Consider the following 18,269-nt stretch of genomic DNA (forward strand, 5'->3'; position numbering starts at 1 on the left):
GTCCTGGGCTTACTGTGCCACTGGATTCGACCTAACCTGACTGATGAGGGGTGATACCCAGGAACCTGTTCTAGGATGCTTGTTTCTGGCCCATTGAGGACCTGGCTTGGCGGTTCAGGCTGGCCTGTTCCCATAAGGGGCAAAGTCAAGACTGATTTGCATATGGCTGGGTCTAAACTGGGGTGGCATAGCGAGCAAAAGAACAATTAATTTTACACACATCTCTTGACTGGGGTGAATATATGATTTGTTCGGCATTCCGTCCATCATTTGTGTGTCCCATGCTGTAGTGGGCAGAAGCAAAATGTAAGTGACACACTAGCAGACTAATGGATGAAGAAAGCCGGCTATAAGCCCCTTCAAATAATTATATGGTACATATATTTATCTAGTCGCCCCCTCAAACCAGCGAAAGCACACATCCCCTCCAAACAAGCCAGCTGGTACACCCCAGAACTCAGAACGTCAAAACACAGGTGAAAACCACCTGAAAGATGGCGCCCCAGCAGAAACCACAGCTACAGAGCCACCTACAAAGCAGCCCTCGCTGACTACCACCGATAGATCAAAGCAGCTAAGGGGGAGGCCCTGACCCACCAGAAACCAACAAAACCAGGAACTCTTCAACATCGCCAGAGTTCAGCCGCCCATCAGCCACCGAAAACTTGATCCCCTCATCGCAGGAACTCTGCGATGCCCTCGCCGACCACTTCTGCAATAAGATGGCAACCATCTGAGAATTTCGATCCCCAACCTCCTCAGCCTCTGACCACCCGCATAAAAGCAACTTAGCTCACTGAACACAACCACCTCATGAACTCCATAAACATGGGAGCACCCATTGACCCCATCACCCACCGACTCGTCAGCCTCGGAAAAGACGAGATCAGCTGCCAACTCACCACCATCGTCCATGCCTAACTAACCATGGCCACCTTTCCTGCTGCATGGAAACATGCTGAAGTCAGACCCCTCATCAAGAAACCCTCAGTAGACCCCAACTAACTCCAAAACTACAGTCAAATCTCCCTGCATCCTTTCCCCACCAAAGTTCTCCCAACACCTGGAGAGAAACCACCTACTAGACCCCTCCCAATCAGGATTCAGAACCAACCACAGCACAGAGACAGCCCTGAATGCCGCAGCAGACGACATCTGCACTCTACTTGACTGAGAAGAATCAGCCGCCCTGATCCTGCTTGACTTCTCTGCTTCCTTCAACACGGTCTCCCACCACACTCTCCTCGATCGCCTACGCCCGATAGGTATAACAGACAACGCGCTTAGATGGATGGCATCTTTCCTCACAGGAGGTACCCAGAAGGGCCGCCTCCCTCCCTTCACATCACAAGCCAAGTGTGAGAAGTTGGCCTGGTATATGTTGTCCACTAGTTATAGTGGGCACCCTGTACCAGTCCAAACAACCCCTTATTGGTTATATGTTAAAGACAACCTTTTTATGAAAGCTATCCTAGTGGTAACTATGGAGAGCAGCCTTCAGGCTAAGTCTTGAAGGAATGTAAAGCAGCTTGTTTTACCAGTCTATAATCTATTGAATGATCAAATGAAAGGACAACCACACCAGGTATATATTCAAAATATATGTATTTATTACTAAACACACCCTCCTAGTCTCTTTATGAGACTAGAGGTCAAAACACATAAGTTACACTTTAAATATTACAGTAAAATAGCACAAATACACGTCAGGCCCTAGGGGCGAGCCAAACCATATACTAAAATAGTGGTATAAGAACCACGACTTAACTAGACGCAAGGCCTAGCGCCTGTAGAATCGCTGGGACCCCAAGGAACCACCAAAGGTAGTGACACGGGGGCCGTGTGCAGTGTGTGAACACAGCCGCGAGCTCCCGTTAGCTTCTATGGGGAAAGTCGCGGTTAGATTTTTAAAGATTAGGAACACTTAGAATTGAGTCAGGACCAAACCCTTTGGGACTTGAGAAGTTCTAGGGTCAACACCCACGGGAGCACTGGAGTACTCGTGTTACCTCACCCAGGGAAGCCGGGTGCATACGTGTCAAATGGTGTCGGGTCGCGTCTATTTCAATGGAAGTTGGCGAAGAAGTGCTGCTGCCTGGAAGATGCAAAGTGTCCGGAGAGATCCAAGCCTGGATCGAAGATGAGAAGAATCTGAAAGCAGAGGGGACAGAGTCTGGGTCACTAGCCAGTGACCAGGAAGGCGATAGGCAGATGCCCACCGATGTCTGGTCATTTCAGGTGGAGGTGAAGCTTGACTCTTCAGCCACGAGGACTAGGAGGCGTCTAGGACGACCAGGAGCTGAATTCGAGCTGTCCCACGAAGGATGTCAAGTGCTGCAGCGTCGGTCCCCGGATTGGACACAGCAAGTCTTGGCAACAGCAACCCACGCAGAAATGAGAAAGATGCTTCGGTGCAGACCAGCAAGGTCTGTGGGACTCACCACTTGGTAGGGAGTCGGGGCACGTCTGGAGCAACCAGGGAAGCCCAAGGAAATTCAAAGTTACCCCCTCAGGGACCTACCAGTCGACGGACCAGGGATCACGAAGGGACCTCGAGACTAAACACAAAATGGCGACCCACGGGACACTGTGAGTGACCAGGGCGACAAACTTCGGTGGATTCAGTGCTCGAGGTGGGGGCTACAAGTTAGCCCAAGCACGACTTGAGGAGACGTCGAGGTCCATGCACTTGCAAAAGTGCACGGTGACCAGGAGTTCCGGTTCCATGCTACTCACGAGGGCTGCGGGTCTCCGCTTTGCTGGGGACTCGGGTCGGCCTGTGAGATGTCTGGAAATCCTCTTCCTGGGCTGCAAATACTTCGTAGTCCGGCAGGAACTTCGGCAATTCAGAGCGGCAAATTGCTTCTTTGGTGCCTGCCAAGCAGGGGAGAAATGGTCAAGGTAGTAGTTTCTTTAACAGAATAATTTAGAGAGACATAATACGAAAAAACATAATAGTACGATCCTTAGTGGGCTCTCAGGGGTAAACCATTTCACCGACCCTGTCCCTCACCTACCAATTCACTACTATTGCTCTATCCCTCTTTCTTCTCACGTTGAGTAAATACTGTCTGCACTACCAATGAATTTGGAATTAATGTATTGCTACTCATTAATGCTTTGATTGACAATCGCATTAATGCTGTAATTACATATAGAAATTAAATTTGCTTTCTGAATTTTTGAATCATTTGCCTAGTGGTGAACTACTATTATGTTTTTTCGTATTATGTCTCTCTAAATTATTCTGTTAAAGAAACGACTACCTTGACCATTTCTCTTCACATACTGTATTACTGACCCAGGTCGTGTAGTTTTTTTTGGGTGTTACCCCATTAAAACTTATCACTGCCAAGCAGGGGAGTCACTCCTTGACCCCAAGGGAGATTTCTTCAGTCCTTGAGTCTTGAGCAGAGCGTCGAAGTTCCAGGATTCAGCTTCAGAATTTCGTCTGGTTACAGAGGGTCCTTACTTATACCTAAGGCAGGTGTTGGACTAGCTCTGGGGACCCACCTATGGGAGGGTTTGGGAAGAGGGATGGCTACACTCATTTCCTTCCGCCAGTTTCGCGCCAGAGCAGGGGCTGGAAGCCCCTGAACCGGTTTGAGCTGGACTGTGCACAGGGACACCAAACGTGTCTGTGGCTGCAGCATCCATTTTGTGATGCCAGGGCTCTATTAAGTTTCTACTGGGTAACCCAGTACTGTCATGTCTCTCCCTCTAGAAGGGTGGGATCATACTCCGACACCAGTTACTGGTGTGGGGGTATGATTCCAAGGTGTTTGACACCAAACATGACATGTTTCTGTGCAGCCAGTCTAAAGTTAGCATTTACCGTTGGGTTATAATGTACTTAAGAGTATATGGTCAGGCTGTACTACAAACAGCATCAGAGAAGGGACTCTGAACACTGCAGAGGGGCTCTGCTCGTGCAGGGGCACCCTCTCACATAAGAACCAAGCACCCAGCCTTCAGGATTGACCAGGCCTGCCATAGGAGTGACTTATAGGTCTATATGTAGTGATACAGGTAACCTATATCACAGTAAGGGGTGCATGCACCACCTTACCCAGGCTGCAGTAGCAGACCTGTGGTGTCATTTTGGGTGGCTTTCCAGGGGTGGCATAATACATGTTTCAGCCCCTGGTAGGTCTCTGGGGTACCTATGCCCTGGGTACATAGTATACCATATACTAGGGACTTATAAGGGCACTCCAGATCCAATCTGTAATGTACCTAAAGTACATGCAATCAATTTAGAGAGGAGGCGGCTAGGCTGGGGCCCTGAATAGCAGGGTCCCAGCCAGACTATAGTCGAAAAACAGTGAAACACCAGCAAAAAGTGGGGGTAAACATGTGAAGCAGATCCCACTCTCCTACACCAAGCACATCTGCAGCATTCCCCAAGGCTCATCCCTCAACCCAACACTCTTCAACGTCTACATGACACCCCTCGCAAACATCGTCGGATAACACGTCAACAATATCACCTATGCCAACTACACACAGCTTGTCCTATAGCTCTCTGCCAACCCCACCTCAACGAAGATTAACTTCCAGAGCTGCATACAGAACGTCTCAGCATGGATGAAGGACAACTGCCTAAAGCTCAACACAGACAAGACTAAAGTTCTCCTCTTCGACAAGTACACCACCCTCGGAATGACTCCTGGTGGCCACGGAACTCGGACCCACACTCATGCCGAAAGACCACGCCTTCAATCTCGTATCACCCTAGGCAGCAAACTCTCCATGAAATGTCATGTCAATGCCATCTCTTCAGCACCCGTCCACATGCTTTGCATGCTCCGCAAAATGTTCAAGTGGCTCCCCATCACCCCCAGAAAGACGGTAATGCATGCCTTCATCATCAGCCGACAAGGCACCACCATCAAACTCATACAAAGACTCCAGACGATCCAGAAAGCAGCTGCCAGACTGTTCCTCAACCTGCCCAGGAAAACGCACATCACCTAGCACCATAAAGACCTCCAGTGGCTCCTGGTCTTGAAGAGATGCCATTTCAAGCTTCTGAAAAGCTACAAAGCCCTCCACGACCAATGACCCACCTACTTGAACCACCGTCTGAACTTCCACTGTCGTCATCTCCACCAGGAACCTCTGCTCCGCACACCTCGCTCATGCGCATATCCCTTGCTTGCATACACGGATGCTGTGTGTCAGATCTGATAAGAGTCCGTTGGGTTCCTCAGGAGCAGTACCCTCAAGAAGCCCACCTTCCAGCAGCCTTGACTCAAGCCTAATTGCACTGAGTATCAAAAGTGACTAGACGGGGGGGGGGACTGGGGGGGGAGGGGATGGAATTAGGGAGGGAGACCTGTAAAGGAAAAGCAGGTTATGTATAGAACAGTCGTTGTGTACGTCTTCCCAGACTTCTCTGGCAATTTCTGTTCCTATCATTCTCAATGATACAATGTTATGGCTAATGCATAAATAACAATGTTCTAGCCAAAGCACACATTCATATAAAGAGCCACTAGTCTTTTAAACACTCTGTTCCATAAAGAAGTGTGTTAAAGCACTGTTAAACATCACAGGACAAAAGGCCTTAAAAGCAGCATAGTCTGCAACAAGCATTGGTACAGACAAATGGCAAAGTCACAACAAGCACTGGCAAATGACAATCACAGCGGAACTGATGTGGAGGAATCATGACACCGTGCCTGAGGACGCTCCATCTTCCTTCTCGCCACCAAAGCCTGGAACACCCTCCACCTCTGCACCGGACCCTCACTGACCAACTTCAGGAAGGGGTTTAAGACCAGACTCCCTGAATGAGAACTAAATCTAGCGCCTGGATACCCTCGTTGGTGAGAAGTCATGCTCTACAAATAATGTTTTGATTTGATTTTCTAAAAATCAACATGTCTTGGCTAACTCCAAACCTAATGACATCTGGCTGGCCTCATGGACTGGAAGCCCAACGGCAGCTTTCTTCTAAGGCCATTAAACTTGACAAGAGGAGCGCGCATCCTCTGCCTGTAATTATTAGCCCCTGTTTGATGTTAGTGGTTGGTAACACTGCATGTGCAGACACACACTGATGGACTGCTGCAGGAAACATAAATGACCGTCCTCCTACAAGTGAGGCAAAAAGACCAGGCAAGTATTGGCAAAGCCAGTAGATCTAGCTTGAATGTGTTCATGCACACAAACACAAGTATACACACATGATGTGTGCATGTGACAGCACATTAAAGTCCGAATTATTGGCCTTGCCAGTGATAGTGTGTACCTATTTCACTGATGAGCTATAGTAAGATGGTTTCCTCAACAAAGCAGCGTTTTCTGTTTTCTTCTGGTGCACAGACAACTCAACAGCCCAACAAGACATTGCCAATTCAACCAAAGGGGTTTTACTATTTATTATATGTAGTGTTCACAATGTTAAAAAACAATCAAGAAAGTCAAGGTTATGGACTCATTTCTGAGGAAATATATGCAAAATATTTTACACTGCAATGGTACCTATTTGTACTTCACATAGCAAGCAAAGTATTTCTTTAACTGAGTGTGTTCTTAGCAAATGACATTTGAAAAGAGACTGCACATATCTAGCAGAAAATAAATTCCTGCAGTTCCATGCAATCTCCTGTGACTGCATACAATGTAGAGTGAGAGAGACAGGTGGAAGGTAGAGAGAATAAGGTGAAGGAGCTTGGCACAGAAAGGGGGAGGATGACTGAAAGAGGAGGGAAGTCAGGGGGCAATGAGAGAAAGAGGAACCAAAAATGGACGAGAGCAAGGAAAAGACGAGATGATAATGGAGGGAAGTGAAAACTCACAAAACCAACAGTGAGAGTGTAGTGGGAGGTTGCGAGACAAGATGGTACAGAGAGCGGGAGAGAGTGAGATGGTGCGAGAGAATGGTAGAAGGAGAAAGAAAAAGAATGGGAGAGAGGAAGGAAAATAGAAGGGAGAGAAAGATTTATTAACTTAGCTATATATAGCAGTAATCAACTGTCTGCTGTTTTTAATAGGGACTGTGTTCTTTGTTTTTTGTCCAGGAGATGGAGTAAAGTTTTATTCAAACAGTATTGTTAAAGGACAAGTTTGTTAGGCCCTTACCTGCAGAAGTTCAAAGTGAGGATTGAGCCTGTCTGTCTACTAGGAGATTTCTGATTAGAGCAGCAGCTTCCAACTCCCTGGCAAGCAAACCTTGTTTGAGGTAGCTGGGACCTTATATAGTCTGCTATTGTTTGGTACATGTTTACACTGATTGGTGGTTGTATCTGGTGTTTCTATTGGATTAGGGTTAGTGTCCTCATTGGTTGGGTATTTGAGGGTTCTGATTGGTTTCTGGGTATGTTATACAATCAATGTAGAGGGGCTTATTTACAAGCCTCTTGCGCCACTTTTACGTCATTTTTAACATTGGAAAAGTGACGTACGGGTGGCGCAACGGGCTTGTAAATCTGCCCCAGAGTTGGGACTAGGGCTAGGGTTAGGATTTCTATTGGAAGTAGGGACTAGGGCTTCCTATGTTATTGGTGGTTGGGACTAGTTCTAGGGTTAGGCCTTTAATTGGAAGTAGCGATTAGGGCTTCTGGTGTGGACTAGGTGTGGGACTAAGAGTAGGGTTAGGCTTTCTATTGGAAGCAGGGACTAGGGTTTCCTGTGCCATTGGTTGCTTGGACGTGGGTTGGGACTACTGCTAGGGCTAGGGCCTCTATTGGACGTAGAGATCAGGGTTTTTTAAACTGATTGGTTACTTGGACTAGGGCTAAGATTAGCTGTAAGGTCCTGGTCTCCTACTGGTTCGAGATTTTAGGGGTAGTGTTGTAATTGGATAGTGTTAGGGATAGGGTTCCCATTGGCTAAAGTGGTCACCTGATCACTAGGGCTATGAAAGGCCAGGGTTAGGGCGTCTCAGCCTGGGCGTTGAGGTTAAAGGCAGAGAGGACATGGGTAGTTGCCTGGTCGGGACCAGGGAAAGTCATGCTGCCCATGTTACCATTCAGTAATACCCACCCACAATTTATTTTCACCATAGATATCTAGCTATCTTTGTGTATTGTTTTGTATAAACATGTAGAATAGTTATGTTGTTGAAAAAAAAAATCATCTTAATAATGTAACCGACCAAAAAGGTTTAGCTTGCTCTGACCCGGACAAAATTGCGGAAGTCTTCAAAGAGTTCTACAGCGCTCTGTATAGTAAGAACCAGGGCCTGGATAACACCAAAACACAAGATTATCTAAATGGCTGCGCACTCCCATCACTTTCAGAACAGGATAAAACGGAAATTAACAGACCGATCACCGCCTCAGAAATTGAAAGCTCCATTAAATCCCTTAAGTCTAGGAAGGCTCCAGGGCCTGATGGGTTTAATTCTCAATTCTACAAAAGTTTCTCCTCGACACTGATTTCCCACCCCCCTTTTTTACAACCGTTTAATGAATTTAGTACCTCAGGTAAAATTTCTGGTACCCCAGCAGAGGCCATTATAGCAGTAATCTCCAGAGAAAGTAAGGACTCAACACTCCCCTAAAATTATAGACCGGTATCCCAAATCAATTTAGACTGCAAAATTTACGCAACAATTCTCGCCAAACACCTTAAAAAAATTGTTCCTCAACTCATCCCTCCCTCCCTCCCTCTCAAGTAGGTTTTTTAAAGAACAGACTATCTAGTGACAATACCTGTATTTTAGCCCATGTCTTAGAGAAAGCCAAACTCACCGACACGCCAACAGTCGCTATTACTTTGGACGGCGAGAAGGCTTTTGATAAAGTGGACTGGGACTATCTGAAAGCGACATTGGATAAATTCATCCTGGGTGAAGATTTTATACGTATGGTAATGGCACTATATTTTAATCCGACAGTCATGGTCAGAGCAGGAAGATGCCTCTCATCTTCTTTCAAATTAGAGCAAGGAGCTAGACAGGGATGCCCCCTCTCTCCTTCCCTATTCCTCCTTGCAATTGAACCCTTTTTATTTCACCTCAAAAACAGCCAGATTTCAGGTATACGTTTCGGTGATTGTACGGTTAAGATAACCGCCGACGACTTATTAGTTGTCTCTGAGAATGCGGAAACCGCCATCGCTGCCCTCATGTCCTCGATAGAGGAATTTTCTGCAGTATCTGGATACAAACTAAACCAAGATAAAACTGAGGTAAAACTCCTAAACAACCTTGGTGGGAAAGAGATTATCGGTGACTCCGGCCTCCTGTGGCAGCCTAAATGCTTCAAATACCTAGGCTTGGACTTCACTGGAGATCTGATCACCACCCTTCAAGTTAATGAACAAGCGCTTCATAAAACAATTTCCACCCTGTTAGATGGTTGGTCGCCCAAGTTCCTGTCCTGGTGGGGAAGAGCTGAGACTTTAAAAATGATGATTGCTCCTCTTGTTAACTATCTAGCCAGCATGTTACCAATGACCTTTTCCAATGACTTTCTGAATAGAATCTATAAGCTTTTTAATATGTTCCTCTGGCAAGGCAAGAAGCCCAGAATATCATTAAAAGCCTACAATTACCAAAAGAGAAGGGTGGTCTGGGCCTTCCGAACTATAGGAACTACCTAACAGCGTATCTTTGCAAACAAGGCTCCAACTGGCTAGTCCCTCAAATGGACTACACCCCAGTTTGGATAGCCATAGAAAGATCGATCATCAATAATATGCCTCTGTCTGCTCTCCTCACCATGGACATATCCCATTTTTCCCACTCAAAATACATCTTGCTCAACACTAAGAGCTTTAATATGGCTGGAACACCTCTTCATAATAAAAATCAATAAATCCAACCTGTCCTCTCTGGTACAACGCGAACATGAGGATGGATGGTGAGATGCTCCATTGGGAACATTGGTCAGAAAAAGGCATAAACCTAATCAAAAACCTTTTTACGGAGAACCTACCATTACCTTTTTCCGCCTTCCAGGCCCGCTACGGATTAAAACCGATAGATTTCTACAATTTCCTAAAACTAAAATTTCTCCTCTCTATCTGCTCCATCAAACCATCTGATCCTTCACTAGTCTCAAGATTAGCACAGCTACTAAAGTCCGGGCACACTGTATCTAAAATATATAAGCTTCTTTCTCCTAAGCCATGCAAATCCCACCTGAAATGCAAAACGAAATGGGAATCTGAACTCCATTCCAGTAATATCCCATTTGACTGGGAGAAAATGCATACCTCCCTATTCTCTAATAAGATATCGCCAATACTATCGCAAACCAAACTTATGCTAATAAATAGAACATACTGGACACCCAAATTAATTTACAAACTCAAACTTGGCATAAATCCGACTTTTTGGAATTGCAATTTTCACACTGGCAACCTTGCACACATGGTCTTCTATTGCCCTACATTGGAAAGATATTGGGATAAGATTTTTGAATGTATAAGTCAAACCTTCAATGTAACCCCTCCGAGGGAATTCTCTTATGTTATACTTGGTGTCCTAGATCCCAGGATTGAAGGTATGAATGATCGATTCTTGCTAGATCTCATGCTCACTTTAGCATGTAAAGTCATACTTTGTAAATGGAAAAACTTCAAGGTGGTCTCATTTAAAATCTGGCAGGAATGGTTATCTTTCCTCAGGGGAGCAGATAATGTTGCGCTACATTCCTCTCCCTGGCGGAACTCGCATAGAAAATTGTGGAAGTCCCTTGATGCTTCATCCTTCTCATATGACCCTCGACTTGAATCATCCATCCCAATCGAAAAGGAATGTTGTAACAACATCTTCGAGGGTAATCCTATATTGTATTGCATCACTTACTGCCTTCATGTCTGCGTAAATATAATGATAAATCTGCTTATTGCATTTGTACTTTACACTGTATTGTGCAGGTTTGACCTCTCCCTGGCATCCTGTGCATGTTCATCTACCAATATGTCACATTGATCTCACTGCTCCATAGCTAGGCACCTGAACAACTTATATTTTTATTTGTTTATTCATTTACTCATTTACTTCTCTATTTAATGTGTACTTCTTAGGTCTCCCACTTTGGTTGCCACCATTCTTACCATTTTTGCCATTTTGTATGGTTATCGGCACCTACTATTGTCACCCATGTGATTGTTCCATTTGTATTTTGTTTACTTCTTTAAACTTTAATAAAAACGACTTGAACAAAAAAAAATCATCTTTTGTCTGCATGTACTTGCTTCCATTGTGCATCTTTGTAACTCCATGTACTTGGATCTGTGTGTTACTTTTCTCCTGAAAAAGCATATCCAATGCACTACCCTATTTCTCTTCCTGTACCTCTATCAATATCTTTTATCTACATATACTTACCTCCTTTATGCATCTATATACTTTCAATGTAATGGATCTATATATTTATCACTTTCTTCTAATTTGGAATTTCCAATGCGCTACCCTATGTCTCAGCCTATACTTCTCTCAATATATCTTCTAGCCCAACTTTCTGACTCATCTCAAACCTCTTTCTACTACTCTTTCCAATGCACTACCCTATCTCTCACCCTCCATACATCCACTCTCTCGTTTATCCCAATCCCCATACCGCTACTATGATCCCCAAAATAACCCTTTCTAGACTCTCTCCTACTCTACCCCTCCTTGCATCATCGGACACTTCTTTTACTATACTGATTCCCCCAAAACAAACCTCTCTAAACTCTTCCCTCTGACTCTTCCCCTCCAAAAACCCTTTTTACTCATCCAAAAGCTTCCTCCTTCTGCTATGTAATAAAAAAAATCCTTCACTCTTCTATCCCTCCACTATCGTTTTCAATCAAAATAACAGACTAACACGTTCACTTCTCAAATTCCATATTCCACTATACTAACTCACCACTAATGCTTTATTTGTTCCAGAGTAGCGTGCTATTTTCCAATAAAGCGTTTCAACACCCCATCAGGGTTACAAGCGCTATACAATTGCAAACCTTTTTTCCCTTTTCTACCCCTCCCCAACCCTTCTCAATTTAAATAACTGACTAACATATCCACCACTCAAATTAATTTCATGTTTCACCATACTAATTCAACACTTATCCTTATGGGTTCCAGAGTAGCGTGCTACTCGCCAGAAAAGCAATTCAACACCCATCAGGGGTAACAGGTGCTATATGAATGCAAACCTTTCTTCCCCTTCTATCCCTCCGCTATCCTTCTCACTCCAAATAACTGACTAATATCCACAACTCAAATTACTTTCATATTTCAGCATACTAATTCACCACTAATCCTTTATGCGTTTCCGGATTAGCGTGCTTCAACACCCCATCAGGGGTAACAAGCGCTATATAAATACAAACCTTTTTTCCTCTTCTATCCTTCTGCTATCCTTCCGAATCCAATTAACTGACTAACCTATCCACCACTTAAAATTTACTTGCATGTTTCACTATACTAATTCAACACTAATCCTCTGAGTCCCGGAGTAGCATGCTACTCGCCGAAAAAAGCGCTTTTACGCCTCGTCGGGGGTAGTAAGCGCTATACAAGTGCAATTACAATACAATATATATGGCTAAATAGGTTATATGAGACAAATACACTTTGTTTTGCAGTTTCTTTGTCAGATTAAATTCAAGGCTTCTGGACCTCTTGTGGTGTAGCTGTCCTTATAAATTTTATGTGAACATACTGTCAGAACCCTTTTACCTGGATTTTTACATTCAGTGCCCAAAATTTGCCTCCATGACAGGTGACCATTCTAATCAGTGATCCGTTGAAACTACTTCTCATCCTTGGAATCCTCTGAGCAGCATTCACCTCCTCCTGAGAGCTGAAACCAGTTTGAGTGGCAAAAAAAAGCCAAGGCCCTTTTTAGGATGGCCAGATGTCGTCAGCAGATGGTATATTAAGAGGCCCGACCATGCGAAATCAAAACTTAAAGGTTCTGTTCTCTGAACTGCAGCAATACATTTTCTTTTTCAGCAACAAGCCTTCTCAAGCTAGAGGCAGGGCAATTTCTACCACATATCCCCGTTTGTTGATTACATCTAAGAGATGCTCATCATTGTCTCTCCTTGCACTGAGGTTTAGAGTTCCCTACTGTTACATGGACAGTGCATGCAACGCCTGCGCTGTCCTTCCGAAATCTATCATAAGCACACAAAAAAGCTCAAAACTGGCTAAGAGCCCACCCCTTACTTATCCTTAAACTGCCATTGGTTTGCTTGAGGGTCTTTCTTATTTCCCTGCTTCCCCTCTGGCAGGGTCTCCTGATTCCACTTTCTTTTTGGTTCTTCCATTTCCATGGAGCCCAGACCAAGTACAGTTTCCTGTCTAAAGTCATTGTCCTTCCACTGGCCGTCCGCTTCTAGAGGTACTTCTTTGTTATTTTTAAACTAGCACTCCATAACAGTGTATGTGTTTTAAGGCCCTTTCCGTCCTTCTCACCCACCTCCTGTCCTTGTTGCTTGTTCCATTCCTCCCTACCCTTCCTGCTTCGTCCTTGCTGCTCACTGCCCACCACCTCTTGCGTACTTGCTTATCCGCTCCTCCTCGTGCCACGTTGCTTGTTTTATAAGTAACAAGCTGCAGTTAGTTAAGGAGAGGCTGAGAAACTAGCAAATCCAGGGAATGTTTTTGTTGTAGGTTCCTGACTCACTTCATATATTTGTGCTTCCTTTATAGGTGTCACAAGTGTTGAGTAGTTTCGACTGACTGCAATAGGTATTCAGCACTCTCCTCGCCTGTCCTATCAGGGGCAGAGACTCCCACAAAGTATTTTGTTACAGTGGACTCATCTAAACCTTCTTTCCCTACTTTCTGATGGCACAAACAGATTGGTTAAGTGTTTTGCTCGCGCTGCACAGGCTGCCATTCTTTCCGGTGCCTTTGAAATGACTTGCTGGAGCTCACATGCTTATGTCCCATAATATTTTTACCATCTTTATTTATGGGAGAGGATATGGAGTTACGGCCAGAGCTGCCAACGTTGGAAATGGAGAACAGTTAGTTCAACATTGGCGTCAGTTCAACATCCTATGATTCTGGGCACATCACTTAATGTCCCTGTGAATATGAGCTTGTGAAATATAACGGACGCTCATGCACAGTGCTCTGATGCCCAAGGGCCGAGTTCACACTAGATAAACCTATACAACATCGATTAGATAGATCATTCGAAGGTTCACTACTGGGGCCCTGGATGCCATCTGGAAAAAATACGAGGGACAGGTGTCTAGCGGTTGAGATTTCCAAGAAAAGTTGACAGCATGCATTTTTTTTTATGCATGTATGGCAACTTTTGCTTCGGCCCAATGTTGCGGCTAAGTCACAAGTAAAAGTTGCATTGATGTGCAGACTGTCCTTGAGGCAACGGCTTGTTGTAGTGGAAGTGGGGAGAAGAGTGTCACTTCAATGGAAAGTCACTCTTTTCACACTGGTGCACCAGGATGCCTTAATTACAGAAGTTAAGGTACGATAGCAGAGTGTTCGCCAAAAGCATCTTCACAGTGACCCAGGATTAACCCTTTGAAGAGGGAAATGTTTTCCCATATAGAATAAACCAGAATTGGCAAAGCAGATGGGTCTCGCTTGTGTGGGATCTATTGGCTTTATCAATGATCTATATATTTTAAGTTTTAGTTTATTTAGAACATTGAACAACAGTGGAGTAATGATGTGAGAAATAATGACAAAATAGAACAATTGAAAAAGATGAATATGCAACAATAATATGGAATAAAACTAGAACTTGAAGATAGCAAATAAAACATACATTATCTGCTGTGGAACAATATAAAGAAAAATAATAACAAGTAGTAATAATAAAAGGGGGAGGGAGTGGTGGGGGAAGAAAATTGATGGAAATATGTTGTCAGATCATTTGTTAATAAATTGTAGACATATTATAAAAGTGAGCAAGTATTAAATAAATACAATAGTAAATCTATGGATGAAGACAAAGAGGTATTGTATTATACATACTAATTTTAAGATGGCATCTGCACTACAGCGGGGAATGAGATGTTCTTATATGCATGTAAACTAGATCTCGTTACAAAGTTAGGAACTGGAAGCCATAACAAGCCTCTTTTGAAAGCTAAGGAAGTGAGAGACACATTTAGTATCTAGCATGTGGTTGAAACATGCAGCATACCATCAAGATTAGAAACTAAAATTGTGCATGTTTCCAAATCAATGTTATTAGGTGAAAGGCAACAGCTAATAGTAAGTCCACTAATTTGTGACCGTGACCTAATACAGACCAATAAGGGGTAACACTACCTAAGAAAATATTGGAAAACGAAAGCGGTATGGATTTTAAAAATAGTGTTAATTTGGTGTCAAACCTATTTCAAAAATCATAAAATAGGGAGACATTCGGCTAACATGATTTAAATCTGTTTTTTAGCAATCAACAAGGCGGGTCTGAGTCTTTAGGGAAATGCTTCAGGCTTGTGGAGGTGAATAACAAATCGTGATAAGTAAAATAAAGAGTCTGTAAAGTATTTGCTGCTCTAGTAATCTTTTGGTTAATCAGTGAGGAAGTAAAAGAAAAATCAACCAGGGAACAAGAGCATTTGTAAAAAACCTAGAATCACTCGATTTAACAATCCTGAATGGAAAAGCTTTGGGGGACATTCCTGCTGCCACAACATTTCTAAGCGGCAAAATCTCTTCAACAATAGATTTCATAATTATTAGTAATAATTTGCTCCCACAAATTAACAATCTCAACATCATCCCAAGAGCTGAAAGTGATCATTTGCCTCTTGTTTTAAATATGTTCAAAAAAGTCAATCATGCACCAAAATTAATTCTATAGTGCATCTCCCAGAAAAATATAATCTTCAAAAACTAAAATGGCGGGGAGTGGCACCCCGGGCCATTCAAGAGACAGCAAAGGTTTTTGTAGCTAACCAGGGCTGTAAAACTGACTTGGATCGTGTTAAATCCTGGGAGTGTTTGGCTCACCTTTTAGTTAAAAATTTCTCAGCCCCTTCGGGACGTTCCCCCAGTGTGGCGAACAGAAAAGACACCTGGTTTAATCACGGCCTTAGAATTCAAAAAAGAGCAATTGTAAGAGAACAAAAATTGCTATTACAAGCAAAAAAAATGGGATTTAAAACAGACCAAACAAAGTTGTATGCTTTGAGGCAAACATTCAGGAGGAACCTGTGGAAGGCAAAAACTGCGCACAGAGAATCTATTTGGCTGAAACTATTATCCGCCAGCAAAAAGCCTAATAGTAGCGACTTCTGGGGTATAATTAACAAGCTGTCATCCGGCCCGAAACTGCTGCAAGAAGCAGGAATTGGAGCATCTATCTGGACCAAACATGTATTCTCACTATACAATAAGACAGGAACTGGTTCTAATGGAAGGCCCCCTGGTGAAGCCAAAGATGCTAAAGTAATTCAAGTCCCTTTTATTCAAGAAAAGATGGAAGAAAGCTTATTACAACCAGTTCCTTCGACTTATGGGACAAAGACTTTGACAACCAGGAAAGAATTAAGAGGGATAATTCAGAAACTTAAAACTGAGGGAGCAGCTGGCCCCAACGGCATTCCTAATGCCATTTTCAAGAACGATCCAGAGTTTTGGTCCTCCTATCTGGCTCCACTCTTCAATGGGATTTATAATCAGTCTAACATCCCGGCTTCTTGGAGGGGGAATATCATCCACCCCATTTTTAAAAAGGGAGATCATAGCAACCCCGGAAATTACAGACTAATTTCATTGATAGATGTGGAAGCAAAATTGTACGCCTCGTGCCTGCTAACCCAGCTGAAACTTTGGATGGAGGAAAAAAACATAATCCCGAGATTTCAGACAGGATTCAGGCAAGGCATGGGCACCATAACCAACCTTGTAACTCTTGCTCTTTTAATAGAAAAAGCCCAAAAAAGGGATTCCCGATTGTTCGCCTGCTTTGTAGACATTAAATCTGCATTCAACAGGGTAAGCAGGAGCAAGCTATGGCATAAACTTAGTGTCTGGGGCTTGCCATCTATAATGCCCAACGCCATAATTGCCCTATACACGGATTCCTGGGCAAGAGTCAAGTTAGGCAACGGGTCAAGCACAACTGCAAGCATCCAGACGCAAAGCGGCCTAAAACAAGGATGCGTTTTAGCCCCCAGGCTATTCAATTTGTTTTTATCTGACTTAGCTCCGCACATCGAAAAACCAGAGTCTCACCCCCCGAAACTGGTCAACGAGCCAATCGCCATATTACAATACGCGGACGATATAGTCCTGCTGAGCCAAACTCCCATTGGCCTTCAGAGATCAATAAACAACCTCATGACCTGCCTGGATAAGGAACAACTGGAGTTAAATAAAGAAAAAACAAAAATAGTTTGTCTATTCGATCGCAAGAAACTTAAGTTCAAATGGTCGGCTAAGGGGGCAACTGTCGAAGAAGTCAGCTCATATACATACCTGGGTGTAAGAATTGGGCAGGGTGCATCCCACAAAGATCACAAACTGGCTATAACAGCAAAGGCGCATTCTTTAATCTTTGCATATAAACTACTTCGCAAAAGGATGGACAGTCCAAATTTCTCTCATTTGCTCAAAGTAATGGCCGCTCAAATACTACCTAAATTGTCCTACGGCCTGGCTCCATGGCGTGGCAAAGAAGTGCACATTTTGAATACTTTGCAGACAAAGATCTATAAAGCAGTTTTTGACCTGCCTAAATCCGCCTCGCAGGTCAGACTGGAGTTTGGCCTCCAGCACCAGAAATTTCGAGTAATGAGCTGTTTTATCAAACTGTGCCACATGCTCCTCTCCTCCGATACGAACTCTCTAAATAACCTATGCTGGGAAGAAATTAAGCTCCAGGGGGATCATCTAACATCCAACTCCTGGGGAAGCTTTCTGAGAGAGTCCCTGGCTGAATTGACCCTACAAGCAGCATGGGACAAAAGACTGGATCGAGGAAGCTTTGGCAAAATAGTAAATAGCGCAGCTAAAAAGAAATCCCTATGGGCAGACAAACAAGAGTTCTCTAAGCGGCGGCATGGGTGGACAGTAATTAATACATATGGATTCTTGAGGCCACAACCGTATCTATCCGCCCATTTCAGTTCACAACTAAAAACTCGTTTTTTAAAATTCCGAATGGGTGTACATGAGGCTAAGGATTTATACCCCCAGTGGAAAACGCCATTCAAAACGGAATCCTGCAGACTATGTGGCTTTAAAAAAGAATCATTAATCCATCTAACATGTGCATGTATAGCCACTTTAGACCAAAGGAGAAAGTATTTGAAATCAATTTTTATTGAGCTGAATATTCGCTCTAGCAGGCAAGCAGTGATTCGCTGGCTAGAGGGTACCT

General features: G+C 43.8%; 1 protein-coding gene across 1 annotated transcript in view; it reads left to right on the forward strand.

Annotated features, from left to right (window-relative positions):
• Positions 1-18,269, forward strand: part of RBIS (ribosomal biogenesis factor) — a 75,277-nt gene that overhangs the window by 25,319 nt on the left and 31,689 nt on the right. The gene's annotated exons all lie outside the window — the stretch shown is intronic.

Source organism: Triturus cristatus, chromosome 5_1 (assembly GCF_964204655.1).
Source record: "Triturus cristatus chromosome 5_1, aTriCri1.1, whole genome shotgun sequence".
Classification (NCBI taxonomy): domain Eukaryota; kingdom Metazoa; phylum Chordata; class Amphibia; order Caudata; family Salamandridae; genus Triturus; species Triturus cristatus.